General features: G+C 43.8%; 1 protein-coding gene across 9 annotated transcripts in view; it reads left to right on the forward strand.

The window, feature by feature from the left end:
- The first annotated feature begins 15,154 nt into the window (after positions 1-15,154).
- Positions 15,155-18,179, forward strand: part of LOC140611761 (uncharacterized) — a 112,238-nt gene continuing 109,213 nt past the window's right edge. For 4 of the 9 annotated variants that reach the window (XM_072788610.1, XM_072788609.1, XM_072788613.1 and 1 more), the window contains exons 1-2: positions 15,157-15,400; positions 16,204-16,349. The gene's annotated coding sequence lies outside the window, so the exon portion shown is untranslated. Of the gene's footprint in view, positions 15,401-15,477; positions 15,726-16,203; positions 16,350-18,179 lie in introns of those variants that run through there. The other 5 variants (XM_072788605.1, XM_072788608.1, XR_012012924.1 and 2 more) reach the window with 4 other exon arrangements.

Consider the following 18,179-nt stretch of genomic DNA (forward strand, 5'->3'; position numbering starts at 1 on the left):
TTTCCAAGTAAAAAGGATGGTAATGTAAGTACCTAGTACCAAAGGTGGCTAGGGAATGTGGACCGTTTTTTCTTCCTGTAGGAATTTTTTCTTTTTCCTTAAGAGTCTGTGACAATTTGTAAATATTCTTCATTTAGGAAAGTTGTTTAGATTTTAGAAAAGAACATTCTACATAAGAAAGAAAGATTGGGCAATAGAGATGAAAATACTTAAACCACAGCTGAGCTGTATTGCTTTTTATACTTCTCCCCAATATCTGATAGAAATTTTTTCCTCAAGTTTTCATTCTCTGAGATAGTAAGCAGTTTGCACCATCTAGATCAGGGTTCCCAAACTCTCTTGGTCCATGATGCCCTTCTTTAGTGTCAGTAAATTTTTGTGGCCCACCAAGACCAAAAGAAGACCTAGAGTTCAGTTCTTTTAGTAGTTAGATCATGTCAGACATTCATAACCTAGCTTTGCAAAGGTATGACTTAGTTAAAAGAACTGCAAGGGTGCCTGGTTAGGTGCCCAACAGGTTAGGTGTCTGCCTTTGGCTCAGTCACTATCCCAGGGTTTTGAGATGGAGCCCCAAATCAGGCTCCCTGCTCTGCGGGTAGCCTGCTTTTCCCTCTCCCTCTGCTTTCCCTCCTGCTTGTACTCTCCCACTCTCTTGCTCTCTCTCTCTGTCTCGGTCTCTCTCAAATCAACAAATAAAAATAAAATAAAAAATAAGAACTACAGTACATGCTGGAACTATGAACTACCACGAGCAAGTGGTTCAGTTTGTCAGGCGGACACTGAGTGTTGCTGTTTCTCCTGAAAAATTAAAAGAAAATAACTCATGGCACTGCTCTGGATTGGCTGCGGCACCCTACAGAAGCTCGGTAAAATATCCCCACGCGTATACCTTAGTGAGGAGGGCTCTCAGTTCACCCAGATTCATGGCGATCTCTTTTCGTTGACTGCAGGAGCCATGCAAGTGCTCCAAGTACAGCAAAGCCTTCAGCCAGAAGCGAGGCCTGGCTGAGCACAAGAGGACGCATACCGGAGAGAAACCTTTTCAGTGTCGTGGGAGTTGGGTTTCTCTTTTCTTTCCCCAGTGCCTTCCAGTAACAGATGTGTGTGTGTAGCGGGCGTGTCTGGGTCTGTGCAACTATGTGTATGTATGTGATTGTGTGTGTGTGTTGCAGTGCTGGTCATTCTATTAATGCCTTGTGCTGCTTATATCTTTTGATTGTGTAATCCATGTAACCACTTTGTAGTAATTCTGTTCATCCTAGTTTACTGCAGAAATAAACGGAATTTTTTTAGGGCATGCTTGCAACCTTCTTTAATGTAATTGTGATGTTCTCACAAGGTGTAAGTGCGTGACGACTCAAGGCAGCTTTCATGTGTCCACCCAAATCTTTGACAGGTTACTGACAGCTAAACCAGAGATGTAACTGATCAGAGCTATTATTTATTTTCTTATAGCCTAACCATGAATTTCTAAAACATAAACAAACGCCTTTGTTTAAAAAATATTGCTAATTGTTTAGATTTTCTGCTTGTGACATTTGAATTGAAATGAAGTTATCAACATAGTTTACACTATTTATGAAAGGAAAAAATACAACCACTGTCAGTAAAATCAGTCTGAGTGTTAATTAAGGAAAGAATTGGTTTCTCGATGAACAGTGTCACAATTCTGTGTAAGAGGACAGTGGACAGAAGATTGACACGGCTTTAGGGAAAACATTTGGATACTTATGTCTAGCACAAAAATAGCAAAAAGAGTATTAATGTAGTCAGCAGAAGAAGAAACATTCAAGTTGTAGTGTGTGAAATTGCACAGTAGAGATTCTCCTTAAAACGTGGAGGGGGGGGCAGCCCCGGTGGCGCAGCGGTTTAGCGCCGCCTGCAGCTGGGGTGTGATCCCGGGGACCCCGGATGGCGCCCCGCGTCGGGCTCCCTGCATGGAGCCTGCTTCTCCCTCTGCCTGTGTCCCTCCCTCTCTCTCTAGCGCTCAGGAATTAAAACAATAAAACTAACTGTGGAGCGAGGCCCCGAGCCGGCGCCGTGGGCCTCGGGCGGGCGGCGGGCATGCTGGCCCGGCAGGGGCAGGGGCAGGGGCAGGGGCAGGCCGGCGGGGCCAAGGCGGCTCCCCCCGCCAGAGTCCGCCTCCCCGTCCTGGACATCCCGGACCGCAGGGATTCCTCCGCGCTGCGCTCCCGCCGGGCGCCCTGCTCCCGGGAAGCCAAGAGAAGTTTGGCAGAGGCCGAAGCGGGGACGGACGCCAGCCCAGGGGACTCCGGCGGCCCCCTCCGAGGCTCGGAGGCCGAGGAGGCGGAGGACGAGGACCGGGAAGCCGAGGACGCGGGCGCGCGACGGCCGCACGAGCGGGCTGAGCGCCTGCAGGCGGACCCGGCGCGCTCCCCGAGTCCCGGGCGGCGGCGCTGGCGGCGGCGGAGCGGCCCGAGAGCTCCCCGGGCTGCCCGGCTCCCCGCGGCCCGCGCCGAGCCCCGCTGCGCCAAGCCAGGCCGCGCCCGCCTTCACCTGCGAGCAGCTGGGGGCCCCGGAGAACGAGCTCGCCCCGCGCTACCTGTGGGCTGCGAGCGCCCGAGCCTCGCGCTGTCGCCCAGCCTCACCGAGACGCAGGCCCGACCTGCTTCCCGAGGCGGAGGACCCAGTGGAAGAAGCAGAAGCCCGGCCCCCGGGCGGCGCAGGGGGGAGCGGCGCGCCCCAGCCCGGGGCGGCGGGCGGCGGCGGGAGGGCGGCCGGGGCGGGGCAGCCCGGGAGCGCCCGGCTGGCTGCGTGGCCCTCGCAGACTTTCCGCTCCTCCTCGGAGGCCCACGTCCTCCTTCCCGCCGAGGCCGCAGCGCTGGGGGCCCTCTGCATCCTTCCTCGGGCCCTCCGACCTGACCCCTTTCTGCCCGACGAACCGGCGCCTTCGGGGTCCACCGGCTCGAACTCCCGAGGGACTGGCGTGGTCGGGCTCCCGGGTCCACAGAGGGGCGCCCACGCGCAGGGACCCCGCCTGGGCCAGCGGCCTTCTGCGCGCCCCTTCCCTCCCGCTGTCGCGGGGCGCCAGCAGGGGGCACGGCCGCCTGCCCACTCCGGCCTTTCCCCCCTGACTCCCCCCAGTCCCCGCGGGCCACAGAGCGGGTCAGGGAGGGCCCGGCATCCGGCTGTCCCCTGCGCCTCCCGCTCCTGCACCTGGCCCTTCTCCTGCGCTCAGGCTCCGTTCAGCTCAGGGGTCTGGGTGTCCGGGCAGGGCTGCTGCGGCTGCTGCGGGGAGGGAGATTCCGGGGAGCCAAGGCCTCCTCCTGCCCGCCCGTCGGTCGCTCACACTAGGATGGAATCTTCTTCCAACATTTCAGCTCACTTGGAGGCTAAGTAGCCTCCCCCCTTCCGAAGCGGATTGTTTCCCTTTCCATACTGACGTTTGGCCCAAACCCAGCGATTCCTCCCAGATACTGAACGAGCTGGGTCCGCGAGCACACACTGCCGCTGTGAAATGGACTATTTTTAAATGCACAAAACTGCACATTTTTAGGTCTTCATTTAAGATTGGGACTTGAGCGCAATTCTTGATCCAAACAGATTCCCCACAGGCTGTTCCTGAGAGAATAGGTATTTCACTTTTCTTTCTGAGAAGACCCCAAGTTTCTGCTAGGAAATGTTAAGAAGTTCCTGGCTAGACTTACCTGCTCGCACATGCGGTTCCACTGTCCCGCAGATTTTGAGAGCAGCTTTGACCAACCAGGCCATGGCCTCAGTTGCTTAAAAATGTTAATGAACGGACTACTGGTTCAACCAAAATCTTGAAGTCTATGCCTCGGGCTGCCTGTTTTGCTTTGCAGTATTTGATTTGCAGTATTTGATACTTTTCATACATCTGTCCTGGCGTTGCCTAGGCTCTCAAATAGTGAACCGCGCTGAGAGAGCACAGCTCTCCTGCTACACACGAAAGTCATGAATCGGACTGTTTCTTAAAGGCACAAACTCAACATTTTTAGAGCTTCATCTAGAGCAATCCTTGTTCCAAACAGACTCTAGGATGGCATGACATACAAAAGATTGTCAAGGATGTGAAAGAAGTAGTTCTCGGGCTGCAGGAGGGCCTTGGAAGCAAAAACATTTCCATCATGGATCCAACAATGGGAACGTAATGCATGGCCCTTCGTTGAAACCGCTCCTTTTATTATGTCCCTGAAAAAACTAGCTGTTTTATAAAATTCTCATGCCAGATCTGTTTGGAATACTGCCCTTAGTTTTCTTTTGTTTTTTGTTTTTTTTTTTATTTTTTTATTTATTTATGGTAGTCACAGAGAGAGAGAGAGAGAGAGAGGCAGAGACATAGGCAGAGGGAGAAGCAGGCTCCATGCACCGGGAGCCCGACGTGGGATTCAATCCCGGGTCTCCAGGATCGCGCCCTGGGCCAAAGGCAGGCGCTAAACCACTGCGCCACCCAGGGATCCCAGTTTTCTATGTATTATGTTTGGAGCTCACATCTCAGAAACCCCAATGTGCCAAACCAGGTCATGTCTGTCGCATTCTCACCTTTGTTATTTGAGGCCCACTGACAACTACACAGACATCATACTGCTTGCTCTTTATTGACAGCCTGTGCCATTAACAATTAAATTTAATGATCAAAGGTTTCTTATAAAGCAAACCCAGTTTGGTGTCATGAACATATCATGATATTATAATTTTAAAAATCTAGTTCTGGTATAGTCAGGAATGGTAGAAGATCCACCCCCCCCCTCCTTCTGATAAATTAAATGATGAGTCCCTATTCACAGGACTCTTACAAGATTTCAGAATGGGTATCATTTAATTACATATCCTGTACTAATTACTCTTTTCCTTCTATGTTAAAGAAGAGTGTCCCTAAACAACACATTGTAACTTTCTAGAAGACAGTTGATACCAGATGAGATTAAAAATGCAGTTACTATAGATGAGAACGTTTTATTCACTTTACCTATTGAGAAACACTCCCTCAATAACTGCTCATTGGATCTTGAAAAGCAACAACCCATGTGTCATGAACAGGCAGTTCGGGTGCACAGAGGCAAGATCTGTAACCCGAAACTGAATTTCTTTAAGATGTGGGAAACATTCCATCTCTCTCAGGTACCAGAGTCACAGAAGATGCCAGTTGAACAGAAATGGACTAGGGAGGGAGGTGGGAGGCTTATCTGTCTGTGGACTAGCATGGAGTGCTGTCATTCCTCACTTTTCTTGTTTCTACAAATTGTAGCAGAGTAATGCTCCAAGTATGTGACTTTGGACTTCTGCTTTGAAAGGCCCAGTGGCTTTCCAACCAAATCCTTAGACTCCATCTATTGATGTGTTTGTCTAATAAATCCTTTTTTGTAACTAAAAAAAATAGAATGTAGAGGGAAACTCAGTACTTAGTTCCATTGGCATATCCCAACAGAAAAGGTATGGGGTAAGCAATCCACATGAAAGGAAACTCAGGTACACAAGATGTTTTCCTTGTCCTTCCATGAAACTTTGGTGGTAAGGTTAAGGCAACAATGTACTCCCAGTGAGCCTACTGATAAAAATACCTGTATGAACAGTGAACTTCTTTAAGGCAAGAAGTACTTGTGGAGAAAGAAATGTACACATGTAGAGCTCTATCCTGAACTGGAGGTAGAGCGAGTCCCAGCTTAATAATTTGTTGGTTTAATTCATTGGTGCTTTTATTGGAAACATTTTTTTATTATAGACAGAACCTGTTTAGATCACTTAATTGTACAGCTACACAAATAACTGACGGGAGATAGAAAATAATATGGACTTTGTATGGACACCTTCCTACCATCACATTTGACTCAACTTTCATTTATGCTAAATATTTTTGTTGACTACTTCCTAAACCCAAGTGGACCATAATGTTATTAAAAAAAACAAAAAAACAAAAAACTAAAACAAAAAAAAACTGAAAAAAACCTCTAATGTTACAGGTATGATTTTTCTTTCCTTTTTAAGATTTTATGTATTATTTATAAGAGACAGAGAGAGAGACAGAGACACAGAGACACAGGCAGAGGGAGAAGCAGGCTCCATGCAGGGAGCCTGAAGTGGGACTTGATCCTGGCACCCCAGGGTCATGCCCTGGGCTGATGGTGGCACTAAACCACTGAGCTACCCAGGCTGCCCAATTTTTTTCTATTTACTTCTATCTCATTTATTTCTATCACATTTTCAGAACTCTCTGATCCTTTTCTGTGGCTCAAACTGGTCCATTGAGTAGAGCTTTACATTTAATGCCTTCAAAACCTCCCTGAAATGCAGCCTGCTCGGTAGAGAACTGGCTGTCTTTGTTCCAAAATTTTATGCTCTTAATTTACTCATTCTGGATAGAAGTCAGCCTTTCTCACCCACCCCCCAGTATTTCTCCTTCCTAAATAACATTCAACTCCATTATTTCCTCTCAGTTTCTACTCCCACTAGCAGTGCGCAGCCTGCACCCTCCCTGTGTTTTATTACAGTCCATCTCCAATATATGTGTTCTTCACACTCCCAAGGTAATGATTTTTTTTTAAATTGAGATGAAATTCACATAACATCAATCATTGTAAAGTGAACAATGCAGGGGCACCTGGTGGCTCAGTCAGTTAAGGATCTGCCTTCGGCTCGGGTCATGATGCCAGGGTCCTGGGATCGAGTCCTACATTGGGCTCCTGAATAGAGTAGTCTGCTTCTCCCTCTGCCCCTCCCCATGTTTGTGCTCACATGCCTGTGCATTCTCTCTCTCTTTTTCTCTCTCTCTCCTTCTCTCTCAAATAAATAAATAAATAAATAAATAAATAAATAAATAAATAAAATATTTGAAAAATAAAGTGAAATGTACTCATTGGCATTGAGTATGTACTCATTGGCATTGGCATACTCATTGGCAACCATCTCCTTATCTCATGTCCAGACATTAATATTCCCAAATAAAATCCCATGCCAATTAAGGAATCATTCCCTACTCTACACAGATCCTGACAATACTAATCTTCCATTTCTACAGATTTACCTATTCTGGATATTTCATGTAAATGAATCCTACAATATGTGACCTTTGTGACTGGGTCCTTTTACTTAGCATAATGTTTTCAAGGTTTGTCTACATTGTAGCATGTGTCAATACATCATTCTTCTTTGGCTGAATGATATTCTGTTGTATGGATATGCCACAATTTGTTTATTCATTATCGATGAACATTTGGGTTGTTTCTCCCTTTTGGCTATTGTGAATTGCTTTGAGACTAACAGGTGCATACAACTATTTAAGTACCTATTTTAAATTCTTTGAGGTATATCCCGAGGAGTAGAATTGCTTGTGTCATATGGTGATGACTTTTCAAGGAATTGCTTTACTATTTTTCATAATAGCTACACCATTTTATATTCCGGCCAGGAGTGCCTGCAACTGCCAGTTTTTTCACATCTTTGTCAATGTATGTAATTTTCTGCTTTTTAAAATTACAGTCACCTTAGGGCGAGTGAAATGATACCTCCTTGTAGTTTTGATTAAATCAAAACTTTAAAAGTTCCCAAAGTATTAATAATATTGAGCATCTTCCTATGTACTTGCTTGTTGGTATTTGTATCTTCTCTGGAAAAATGTCTGTTCAACATCTCTTCCCATTTAAAAATTTTGTTGTTTGTCTTTTGTTGTTGTTATATTTGTCTTTTGTTTTATTGCTATTGTAAGTGGTTGAATGTTAAGAGTTCTTTGTATATTCTAGATACTAGGCTCTTACCAGATATATGATATACAAATATCTTCTTACATTCTATAAGTTGTCTTTTCCCTTTCTAAATAATATCCTCTGATGCACAAAACTTTTCAATGTTAAGGGCACCTGGCTGGCTTAGTCAGTAGAACATGAAACTCTTGGTTTGGGGGTTGTGAGTTTGAGCACCTATGTTGGATGCAGAGATTATTTAAAAAAAAATAACATCTTAAAAAAAAACTTTTCAATGTTGACATCCAATTTATCTGTTTTTTTCTTTTCTTTTTCTCAGCATACTTTTGGTGTCAGATCTAAGAATTGCCAATTTTAAGTTCATGAAGATTTACTCTCATGGTTTTTTTTCTAAGTTTGATAGTTTTAACTCTTACATTTAGGTCTTTGACCTACTTTAAGTTAGTTTTTTGTATATAGTGTGAAGTTGAGGTCCATTCTTTGCATTACTTTTCTATTTTTCACCATGCAATGTGATGTTAGGTGTGAGTTTTTCATAAATATCCTTTGTTATGTTAAGGAAGTTCCCTTCTATCCTAGTTTTCTGAGTATTTTTATCAAAACAGGGCATTGGATTTTGTCAAAGGTTTTGCTTCATTAACTGAGATGATTTTTTTATCTTTTGTTTTATTAATGCAGTATATTACATTGTTTGATTTTATAAAAATTACCAGTGAAATTACCATTGCAGTCTGGATAAGTATCATTTGGTCATGACTTGCAAATCTTTTAATATACTTTAGAACAAGAGTTTTTGTTTTTGTTTTTGGTTTTTTTTTGAAGATTTTTACATCTTTATTCAATAGGAATATTGATATTTACTTATTTTTTATTTATTTATTTATTTATTTATTTATTTATTTATTTATTCAATATTTTCTTTCTAGATTGGCCTTAAAATATTTTTGTCTGGCTTTGGTATTGAGGTAATGGTGCCTTCACAGAATAAATTAGGAAGTGTTTCCTCTTCTATTTTTTGGGAAAATTTGAGGGGATTAGTGTTAATTCAGCTTTAAATGGTGGAATTTATCAGTGAAACTCTCTAGTTTCAGGCTTTTCTTTTTGGGAAGTTTTTTCCTTGACAGAGTCTCTTTACTTGTTACTGTCTCTGGAATTTTTCTATTTCTTTTTGAATCAGTTTTGGTTATTTGTGTGCTCCTAAGAACATATCCATTTCATCCAAGTTATCTGATTTGTTGGCTGCCACCAACACTCTATGAAGGCACAAATACGAGGTGTGTCTTTCCAGTGTCTGCTGTATCCAATCATAAAGCAAAGTTAAATCACAATTATAAAGCAGGTTCAGGATTCCAGATCCGGTGACAATTTACCATGTGATTAAAATCGGCTTCTTGGGGATCCCTGGGTGGCTCCGTGGTTTAGCACCTGCCTTTGGCCCAGGGTGTGATCCTGGAGTCCCAGGATCGAGTCCCACGTTGGGCTCCCATCATGGAGCCTGCTTCTCCCTCCTCCTGTGTCTCTGCCTCCCTCCCTCCCTCGCTCTCTCTCTCTCTCTCATAAATAAGTAAATGAATAAATCTTTAAAAATAAAATAAAATAAAATTGGCTTCTTACACAGCACACAAATCAGGACAGAAGACAAGCCAAACACACCACAAACAAGAAAACATAAGGATACAGGAAGTTAACCAACCAAACTCGAAGTCAATCTGTGGGCGTTCAGTTGAGATAAGGCCTCGATCTGGTCCAGGTCAGCTCCTGTGGCACTTACTGCTTCTAATGTTCAAGCAGTGAAGGATTTTGGTTCTCTTCGGAGATCAATGAGTAGAGCCTTTGGTGACAATTGTCTTTTGTAAGTGGTCAGAGAAGGAGTCAGTTTCCTGAAGCAGTGGTGCTGATCTGCATCTCTGTCCTTTGTTCTGTGTGGTTTCATACACTACTTCCTCTGCATCCCTTGTTCCCACTGCCTGGCATTTACACACACACACACACACATACATGAACGCTCGTGTGTGCACGCGCACAGACACATGCATACACACGATATTTGAGTTACAGTTGAGTGGCATGAGCAAAATTGCAAAAAAAAAAAAATGATGTATGTTGATCTCGGTTCTTTACAATTTTGCTCAAATGCCACTTCACTCATTAACACTAGGCCCTTAGGCATGATCATGGGATGACCATGCCATGAAGCTCCCCCAGCATGCCATAGCTATTGAACTTCTAGTATCTTTGCTCTTATCCCTATGGTGATGACTTCCAGATCTCTTTTTCTCCTGCCTAGATCTCTCTTCTGAAATTTTTTTTGAGGCAGATTTTTTGAGCTGCCTGTCACACATCTCTCCTGTGTTCTAGATTGAAATCAGTATCTCCCCCAGTCTTTTCAGTCATTGAACACAATCCCTTTACCTATATATCTCTCTCTAGGCTCCACCATGTCCAAATAACTCAAACTAAAGCTCTGAGCATCATGCCAGACACTTTTCCCTAAGCCATGACCAACAGCATCATCTAGTTGAGCTTCTATTGTGGGAAAGATCTAGTGATCCAGTTTGTATATATTTTCTCTGATCCTCACTACATCCCAGAGATATCCAGATCTTTCCACTTTCTGAAGCAACTGAGGCTCACTGAAATTGAGTGACTTGCCTCTTCTCCACCACTTACAACTGGCCGAGTTGATTCTAGGATTCAAAGCCAAGTAGCCCCCATTCACTCCCAGTAATTCTTGACAGTCTTCATTCTGTATATTTCCCAAACTTATTATCCTCTCTAAATTTCCCTTAAAAAATAAAGATTTATTTACTTATTCATGAGAGACACAGACAGAGAGAGAGAGAGAGGCAGAGACAGAAGCAGAGGGAGAAGCAGCCTCCTCGCAGGGAGCCCAATGCGGGATTCGATCCCAGATTCCAGGATCACAACCTGAGCCAAAGGTAGTTGCTCAACCACAAAGCCACCGAGGTGTCCCTCCTCTTGAAATTACCATCGCCACCTACACTCCTCTCTTTTTCTCATTCTGACATCCAATCCAGTAACAACTCTGATTGGCCCTACATTTAAAATAAGCTGAATAAATATCAAGGAGGGAGACAGAACATGAGAGACTCCTAACTCTGGGACACGAACTAGGGGTGGTGGAAGCGGAGGTGGGTGGGGGGTGGGGGTGGGGGTGACTAGATGACAGGCACTAAGGGGGGCACTTGATGGGATGAGCACTGGGTGTTATTCTATATGTTGGCAAATTGAACACCAATAAAAATAAATTTATAAAAAAAATAAATAAAATGTTAGTTATGAAAAAAATAAAAGACAGGATTCTCCATCTTGAAAAAATAAAATAAAATAAAATAAATAAAATAATAATAAAATAAGCTGAGAATCTGAACATTTTCACATCTCCCCAGCAATCAGCTTAGTGTCCTGCAATAATGCAGTAGTTTCTTAATTTATCTGTCTTCTACCATTGCTCCTCACAGTCTGTCCTAAGCTGCCCACCCCTGAGTCAGATTTTATATATTTTAGGTGTAGGTTGTATATGTATTATATTTTACTCATTTGCTTAAACCCTCTAATGACTGTTCATCCCATTTAGAGTGAAAACCTAAGTTTTACTATGGTCTAAAAGTCCCTACAGGTCTGTACCCCCATTCTCCTACCCCAACCATTGTGACTTCACCACCCATGTCCACCTCACTCTGGCCACATCACTTCCTAGCTGTTTTTCAGACACACTAAGTAATTTCCAATGAATAGGGGCTTTTGTTTGTTTGTTTCTTTTTTGTTTTGTTTTGTTTTGTTTTGGCAGCTTCTCTGGCCTGGGACCCCTTTCACAGGTTCCTTTATGGCTTTCTCCTATACTAATTTCAGTTCTCTGCTCAAACTCTTCTCTTTCTTATTTCCATTACTTTCTTAACCCCCACCCCATATTCTTCTCCTTCATGGCACTTACATCCACCTGAAATCTCACATATTTGCTTGTTTAATTATTTATCATGTATTATAGGTTCTGTGATGACAGTTTTTTTTTTTTTCTTATTGTCAATTGCTGTGTCCCCAGGTCTAGAACCTTGCCTGGCAGATAAGAACATTTAGTGAATATTTTGAAAAGCATGAATCAAGGAGCACTATCTTAATTCATATTCAAATTATTTCTGTCTTGGAGTGGAATAATCGTATTGGCCTTGCTGACTCCAGTTTCATATTCTCCAGCTTGCTGACTAAATGGTATTTTAGCTTTAGCCTCTACTTAGAATCCTTTAATTAATTCCCACTACTTGCAGAAGATGCTTCCAGTTTCTTCTTATAATTACCGAGATCATCAAGGTTCGGCTCCAGCTTCAATTTTAACTTCTTTTTCAAGTTATTCCCCTTATTTAAATTTATTTCAATTTGTTGCTCTAATAATATGTTTCTTTAGCCTTAGTAAACTGTTTTCAGTTCCCCACATGAGCCTTGCTTGTCATACCTCCGTACTTTTGCGCATTCTTTTCCCTCTCCGTGGGATATCATTCCCCACCTTATGACATGAGAACACCCATACATCCAGGAGGACTGGATTGCATGCTCATCTGTTCCTTCTCCTAGCATTATGTTCATGGCATTGAAAATATTTCTTTTTAGTACTGGACTCCACAGGGCAGGACAGAATGCTTTGTCGTGCTGTTGCTAACTGAAGTGGCAGGCACACTGTATGTGATTGATAAATATTAACTGAAGATTTTTGTATAGAATTCTAATATTATTTCTCAAGATTCTTTGTTAAATGTGTTGTTTCACTTCACTTTAAAACAAAATCCGTTTACTGCTGCCATAGAGAAAGAATCAATATTTCCCTATTCTTTGGCATGTAAATTAATACTAATTTGAAGTAGGTTGAAGGGTTGGCTAAGCACTTCAGGTGGAAAGAAAAAAAAGGAAGCATCCGCATTGCACTCTTTGGATTCTTTCTTGCTCTCCAGTAATTTTAAAAGACCATGAATGTCCTCGCATTTGACTGATTTATGCAAAACATCAGTTTCAAGTTTCTTAATGACTACATTTAAGTTCATGAAAACGTGATGTGTAGGTGGTCACTTTCACAAATGTGACATCAGCTACTTCTACTGACATTTAATTCTCTACCTGACCCTCATTCAACAAGCTCTTGGGTTGTTCTCATCCCAGTTCCTATGTGGAGCTTCTAGGACTTCTTAATTCAGAGTCATTATCAATGACTTCAGCGTTTTGCTCAACTTCCTTTGCATTTCTCCAGCTTGCTGCTGCTGTGATTTCCCCAGGGTGACCATGTAAATGAACTTGAACTTGTGAGTTCAGCACTGGTGAGCTGAACTGAGAACCTCCTTTATTTTTTCAGAGATTTTTATTTCTTAAAAATGCTGTCAGCCACGCAAATGTCAACTCACATAGCTTTCTTTATTTGAAGTTCGAGTCTTTAATAATGGTCTGTCCTTGGGGTCGGAAAGACTATGAACCCAGACTGCATGGGTTTAAGTCCTGGAAACCACTTCTTAGTTCTGTGACCTTGGGAAACCTGCTTGAGACACTGAAGTGAATGTGTCGGTTTCCTTCTGTAAGATGGGGTTCATAATACTAGTATGTGCCTAAAAGGACGACGTGAGGATTGCACAAGTTAATGATTGTGAATTGCAAAGAATGGTTCCTGGCACATAATGAAAGCTGATATTAGCCCTTCGACCTAGTCCCTGTGCTGAACACTGAAATGAGACAGTGAAGAAGACACTATGTCCTCTGTGGTCACAGAGGTCACATTCCTGTGGGGTACAGACATTGAACAAATAAACCTGAATAAATACCTAATTGCATTTTATGATAAAGCCTGTGAATAATTTAAAAAAGGAGGACGGGGAGGCATAAAAGGATACTTAAGGCAGAAGTCTCTGAAAAAGTAGCTTTAAGGAACCTAAAAGATGAGGAGGAGTCAGCCATGGGGAAGAGAACATTCCAGGCTCAGGGAACAGCATAAATCAAGACTGGAGGGTATTACGCTGAGTGAAATAAGTCAGTCGGATGAGGACAAACATTATATGGTCTCATTCATCTGGGGAATATAAAAAGTAGTGACAGGGAATAAAGGGGAAAGGAGAAAATAGGAGTAGGAAATATCAGAAAGGGAGACAGAACATGAGAGACTCCTAAGTCTGGGAAACGAACTAGGGGTGGGGGAAAGGGAGGAGGGCGGGGGTGACTGGTGACAGGCACTGAGGGGGCACTTGATGGGATGAGTCCTGGGTGTTATTCTATGTGTTGGCAAATTGAACACCAATAAAAAATAAATTTACAAAAAAAAAGGCCTGTAGGTGGGAAAGAGCCTGGGTATTAGGGGAGGTAAGAAGGCAAGTGGAGCCAGAGCATAGTGAGAAAGAAGGGAGGCAGATGAAGTTGGAGAGCAAATTGATGGGCCTTTTAACCATGGCAAGGAATTTATTTTGAATCTACGTTCAGTGGGAATCCAATGAAGAATTTGGTATCTGTTGTTTATTACATGAGGTTTAGAGAAGGAGCCAGATAAATAGAAAACAGGGTACATTATAATTCTTTGTTATTTATGGCAACAAATTTTGATTACACTTACAAAAACGTTAGGCAATTTAGAAGTTTTTTTTTTTTACTTGAAAATAACCTCTATAGTTACCTTCTTCAATTTCTCTGGAGTTGTTTCACAAGCTTTGGTAAACCTACATTGCTCACAGGATTTTTCCTATCTATCAATAAAATCCGTGAATTCGTGGGTCAAAATTCCCTGACAACTTCTTCAGTGTGTCTGGGCCTGTTTGGTGGGGGAACTTATTCCCGAGCAGCTTATTCCCGCGCACAGAGGCAGCCCCTGCGGCTCCCGCTGACAGCACAGGACAAGGGCTGCGGCTCACCTCTTTCACCCCAACCCGATTCCTTTGTTTTTGAAGAATGTATTTATTCACGATAGACACACAGAGAAAGAGAGAGAGCGAGGCAGAGACACAGGCAGAGGCAGGCTCCACGCAGGGAGCCCCACGCGGACTCCACCCCTGGGCTCCAGGGTCAGGCCCAGGCTGAAGGCGCGTCAACCGCTGGGCCGCCCGGGCCGCCCCCAATTTCTTAAAAGCTGCGCGGGCAGACAGTCACCAGGCCCTCTCCAGCTGTGCTCGGTGCCACGCAGGCGGCTTCTTGACTGGCTCGAAGCATCTAAGCAAAAGTTTGCGGGGGGGGGGGGGGGGTCCCTGGGGCCACGTTAAGATGCAACCGGCGCGCAGTTCACATCACTTTGAAAACAAAAAAAAACAGAAAATCGCTTTGAAACTGCCGAACTGGGATCCTGGGCCTCACTCCGCAGGCCTCGGAGCGGGCGTCAGAGCCAGGTTTTGCAGTCCTCTCGCCTCAGCTGCGGCCCCGCGACCACAATTCCAGGTGCCCGCCAGGACCCTTCGAGCCCCGACAGCCCGGAAGCGCCTGACCACGCCTACCCACTGCGCCTGCGCGAGGCGCCCCCTCCGGCGAGCGGGGAGACTGGCGCTGGGCGGGCCGAGAGGCTCGTCGCGCCTGCGCGAAGGCCCCGGGGAGCAGCGTCGTTACTTTCCAAACGACTGGCGGGAACCGTTGGAGGCCGTGCGGTCGCCGTCTGGTCTGCCGGGCAGCAGCGCGCTCCCTCGTCCCTAGGCCTGGCCGTGGCGCCGCAGCTCTCCCGCGAGCAGAGGCGGAAATCGTGGCCCAGTTCTTCTGTGAGTCCCCCTCCCGCAGGCCAGAGGGCGGGGACAGCTGAGGCCAGCGGCCCTGGAGGCCCGGCCGGCCCGGAGGCGGGGGCCGGGGGTGGGGGGCGGCTCTGCTCCAGCGCCCGCCTGGCTGGAGAATCTAATCTAGGCGCCTTGCTCCTGGGGGAGCGGGAAGCCCAGGTGCTGCCCGGCCTGCCTCGCGCCGCGCCCCTGCACCAGCAGCCTTGCGGGAAACTGCGGATCCCACAGGCCGCCCAGCCCGGCCGCCCGGCACCACCCCGAGCGGTGGAGCCCAGTGCACTTTGAACAGCCCATCCACCAAGCTTTGATTCCGGTACTGAGGGCGATGGGCTAGATTTAGGACCAGGCCATGCTTGTACCCTCTGATAGACTCTGGCAGGAGAAGAGGAGGGAAAAGTGAGGGAGAGGCTTGCTCTGGAGCATCCGACCGGTTAATCAATCAATTGCTAATCCAGACGCAAAAGCCTATTTCCACACCCTGTGATCACGTAACCTGAATTGGGGCTTGCATTACCCTGAGCTTGTAGTTCTACTTGGACGCTAGGTTAATGCAGTTTGGCATTTTTATTTCCGCATAAACGCAGGTATCGTGTTCTTTTGATTTAGAAGCAACATTTTTAAGGATTTTCAGTGGCACTTTTCCCCTACTCTGCTTTCAGCAAGACACGCACAAACGCACGTTTAGGCTTTTTCAGTTTGATGCCATGAATGAAACCGCAGCCACATCTAAATAGGCTTTATTTTCCAGAGTTACAAAGTGGAAATAACTTTAACATTCCTTTTGTTTTCAGCATTTGGCATCAACAGCATTTTATATCAGCGTGGCATATATCCATCTGAAACCTCTACCAGAGAGCAGAAATACGGACTCACCTTGCTTATAACAACAGATCCTGAGCTCATAAAATAATTCAATCATGTAGTGGACAAGTGAAAGGTATTTAATTGTTGAAAACCAATTTGAGTTTTGCAGGTCTTCTTGGACCCGTACTTTCTGGCATCTTGGTGTTCATTTTTCAGCTCTATACAAAGAGGTGTAGAACACTGCAATCTCAAATATAGTGATTCTCCATCGGAAGGAAGCAAATAATAAAGTGAAAGAAAGTCCACTCTTCCCTACCACATTTTGAGTGGGTTAAATATGTTGATGTTAGGAATCTGATCTGGCTTCACAAAACAATCTCTATCAACTCCTTTTGAAGTGATTTTTGCAGTTCGTGTAGCCAGGTGGAACAAGTTGGAATTTTACATAACTATGATGATGTTTATTATTGGAGAGAAATCCACTACATATTTTTAACATGATATATTTTCTATAGCTGCCTAGAGTTTAAAACCGTCATTATTTTAAGATAAAAGAAAATGAAATTGGATCCAGCCTGGGAACTAAACTTAAAAAAATACTACTAATAGAATACCCAATAAAGTTTTTTAATGTCTTACTGTCTTCATTTGTCTTTGTTAAAATCCTGCCTGTCCGTTAGCCATTTCTAACTGAACACCCCTTGTTTTTTCTTAGCTCAAGAAATTACTGAATACTTGTTGAATGGATACTTGTTCTCCATCTATTCTCTTTTTTCCCCCATGTTTTTCTCTACTTAGGATTCTCACTTCTAATTTTTCTGTGTTATAGGATGTTTCTCCCTGGCTCCTCATTTCACCTTCCAAAACTAGTTCCAAAAAAAAAAATTACAGTAATTTTTTTATACCTGAGTCATATATATATATATATATATATATATATATATATATATATATATATTTTGTTTGTTTGTTTGTTTCAAGAGGCTTTATTTTTAAAATTCTATTAATTGTGTTTTTATCATCTTCAGGGCTAAATCACCCAGGGCGATACTCAGATTACTTAGCCTGAAACATAGAAGTAACTAAGAATCTATGTCACCTTAATTTGATGAAGAAGCAAGCCCTGCCTAAGTTACTGGTTTTTAGGTTGTCTCCTTTAAGACTACACTTAGGACATTTCACCTCAGTTGTATGTAGACCTTCCTATTTAATTTGTCCCTTTTATTTTAGTTAGAATGGAGGAATTGCTCTTCTTAGAGGCAAATTGTTCAATCTCTTTGAATCCCCATCCCTCTAGCCTTCTTAAGGAATCTACCCTAGTTCTTCTCTGGTATTTCTGATTTCTTTGTTTTGAGATATTTTCATTGGTTTCATTTGTCTTCAGTTTTAAAAGAAAAAAATTTCCACCCACCCCAGATCTTTAAGTGACTACCCAATCTCTTCCTTTTCCGAGCAAAATTGAGACAAGGTTGGTTTTTGTCAAGGGGTCAGCAAGACTGATGGCCCATATCCAGCAAGTGGCCTATTTTTGTACTACCTGCAAACTGAGTGTTTTCAGATTTTTAAAGGCTAGTTTTTAAAAAACTATGCAAGAGACCTAGGTGGCCCACAAGTCCTAAATATTACAAGATTGTTTTTGTGTCTTAAAAAAAAACAAAACTGTGTATTCTTGAGTATATTATCCCAAGTTCCAAGATTAATTCAGGGCTCATTATGAGGCCCCCTTATTATAATCTCTAAGATGACTTCTGACACATACATAACTTTACTAACAATCTTTGTGTAGTTGACTCATAAACATACATCCAACCCAAGTCTTCTCTTTGCTCATATAGTAAGTGGCTCCCTTGATATCCACATGTGGCTAACCTAGTGATACTTGAAAACTAAATTTAAGGGGGTCCTGGCTGGCTCAGTCAGTAGAGCATGCAACTCTTGATCTTGGGTTGTAAGTTCCAGCCCC

Source organism: Canis lupus, chromosome 20 (genome assembly GCF_048164855.1).
Source record: "Canis lupus baileyi chromosome 20, mCanLup2.hap1, whole genome shotgun sequence".
In the NCBI taxonomy this organism is placed as follows: domain Eukaryota; kingdom Metazoa; phylum Chordata; class Mammalia; order Carnivora; family Canidae; genus Canis; species Canis lupus.